This window comes from Morus notabilis, unplaced genomic scaffold (genome assembly GCF_000414095.1).
Source record: "Morus notabilis unplaced genomic scaffold, ASM41409v2 Scaffold72, whole genome shotgun sequence".
NCBI lineage: Eukaryota > Viridiplantae > Streptophyta > Magnoliopsida > Rosales > Moraceae > Morus > Morus notabilis.
Window position 1 is genome coordinate 237,231 of NW_010367952.1, and position 2,779 is coordinate 240,009.

Below are 2,779 nucleotides of genomic sequence, written 5' to 3' on the forward strand. Positions count from 1 at the left end.
AGTCTGAAGAATAATTCTCAAATGCTGCGCATGTTCTTCCCAAGTCTTCGAGTAAACCAGTATGTCATCAATGAATACGACCACGAACCGATCCAAGTACGGCCGGAAAACACGGTTCATTAGATCCATGAATGCAGCCGGGGCATTCGTCAACCCAAATGGCATTACCAGAAACTCGAAGTGCCCATACCGAGTTCTAAATGCAGTCTTCGGAATGTCTTCCTCCTTGATTTTCAGCTGATGGTACCCAGATCTTAAATCAATCTTAGAGTAGAACTATGAACCACCCAACTGATTAAATAACTCATCGATTCTCGGCAATGGGTACTTGTTCTTCACAGTCACCCTGTTCAATTGACGGTAGTCAATGCACAACCGAAGAGATCCGTCGTGCTTCTTCACAAATAGCACTGGTGCACCCCAAGGGGAAGTACTATTCTGGATATATCCCTTTTCTGCTAGCTCCTCAAGCTGCGTTCTTAATCTTTTCATCTCCGCCGGAGCCATCCGGTATGGAGGGATGGAAATAGGTGCCGTTCCCAGAACCAAATCAATACAGAATTCAATTTCCCGATCTGGCGGTAAACCAGGTAGCTCATCAGGAAATACATCTGTAAACTTATCCACTATAGGGATCCCCGCACTATCTCCAGTTATCTCGGGTTCACCTCCTAGAGCAAGGAGAGAAGAAAAACATGCTAGATTCCTCCGTCCCCCAACACTGTACTTCAACAGTCGTTCTCCTAGGACTGGATTCAAATCTGCTTGATAAGAAATCGATGTTCCAGACTTAGTCGTCAGAGTCACTCTCCTACGGTAACAATCAACAATTGCTCTATATTCTGACAACCAATCCATTCTGAGGACCACATCAAACAGGCTCATCGGAAGGATAATCAAGTCTGCTTTCATTCGCTCACCGCCAATCGCGATCTCACACGATTTGCACACACTCATTACCTCCACACATCCCAGTGGGGAGTTCAAAGTCATCGGGACTTCTAAAGTCTCAGATTTCAATTTCAAAGCCCGAACAAAAGAACTTGATATAAACGAGTGTGTGACACCTGTGTCAAACAACACATGAGCAAAAGAATGAGAGATTAGAATCATACCCTCAACCACCGCGTTGCTGGTCTGACCTCAAGAACTGCCTCCTGCCAGGGCATAAGCTTGTCCCTGTACTTTCCCTTTCCCTCTGTCACCAACAGTAGGCCGTTGGGTCGGAGGCCTATACTGTTGCGGTGGAGGTGGTTGTACCGGTCTCGGCGCGTGAGGTCAGAATTGTGTAAGCAGAGGTGGTTGATAAGTCGGCACATGAGGGTATTGCATCTGTTGTGGCTGATATGGTGGCATGTACGGTGGTGGCCCTTCTTGACTGTACGAAGTGTCACTTTGGGCTTGTTTAGCCGGCGGTCGATTAGGACAATTCCTCCTAATATGACCCACCTGCCCACAATGGTGACACCTGGGCCCGTATGGAGCATTTCTGTCACTTCCGGACGACCTACTGCCACCGCTTGTTATTTCCCCAATCGTCTGCCCCTAGTTGCGGTTTCTCCTACCACTCCGCTGTGGCCCACCTGAATCAGAAGGTCTACCAGAGACAGAGACTTGACCAGTTGCCTCTTTGCTTTGGTGATAGGCCAAGTTATCCTGTTCCACCCGTGTAGCAGCAACTACCAAATCCCGGAAGTTCTGAATCCTTAAGGCCACCAATGACCTCCTCACAGAATTCTTGAGGCCCTTCTCAAACTTAAGACACCTTATGGGTTCAGACTCCACTATTGATGGCGCAAACCGGGATAGGTCATTAAACTTGGCCTCATATTCCCTTATAGACATGTCTCCTTGCAGTAGAGACATAAATTCCAGCGCTTTTTCTTCCCTATAACTCTGAGGGAAGTACTGTTCATTAAACAACGTCTCAAACTGTTCCCATGTCAACCCTGTGACATCTATTCTCCTCTTGACCTGTTTCCACCAAGTGTTTGCTAATCCCTCCATCTTATACACAGCAAATTCTACCCAGTATTCATCTGGGACTCCTATAGTACTCAAGTACTTGACTATGGAGTCTAACCAGAACTCTGCTTCCTGGGGTCCTCCTTCACTATTAAATGAGGGGATAGGCGCACGCCTAAATTCTCGGAAGTACCCTTACTTCCTATCCTCAACCGGCCGCTCGTTTCGAGCTCTTGTGGCCATGCTTTGAAAGGCAGCATACATGGCATCCAGAAATCCTTGATTCTGTTGTGCTGGTTGATTAGCGGGCCTACGGCGAGGCGCCATTTCCTTTAACTGAAATAAAACTAGACTATTCAGTGGATTACAAATGTCACACATGTATGTACAATCCTGGGGTTCTTAACCTAGGGCTCTGATACCACTCTGATACCACTTCTGTCATGCCCCCCAAACGGGGTGGGTGACGTGGAGCTCGATTTGGGATTAATAAAGCAGGTTCCCAACCGAGCCCCACACTTAACTGCATTAAAATATGAATAAATTACATTACAGAATCCCGGAGCCTCTGACACACAGGGCTCCACCCCACAGGACATACAGTATCGTACATACATGCACATGTAAATAATCAATTACAACAGACATCATCCACAGTCTAGTAAATCCAAATGTCATTTATTACAAATTCTTACATATTCCTTACAACTCAACTGCTCCGTAGCAAATATCCAGCTACTGTGCACCGCTCCTAGAATCTCCTGGGAGGGGTTTAGTACATTTAAAACATAAAACGTGAGCGAAAGGCCCAATA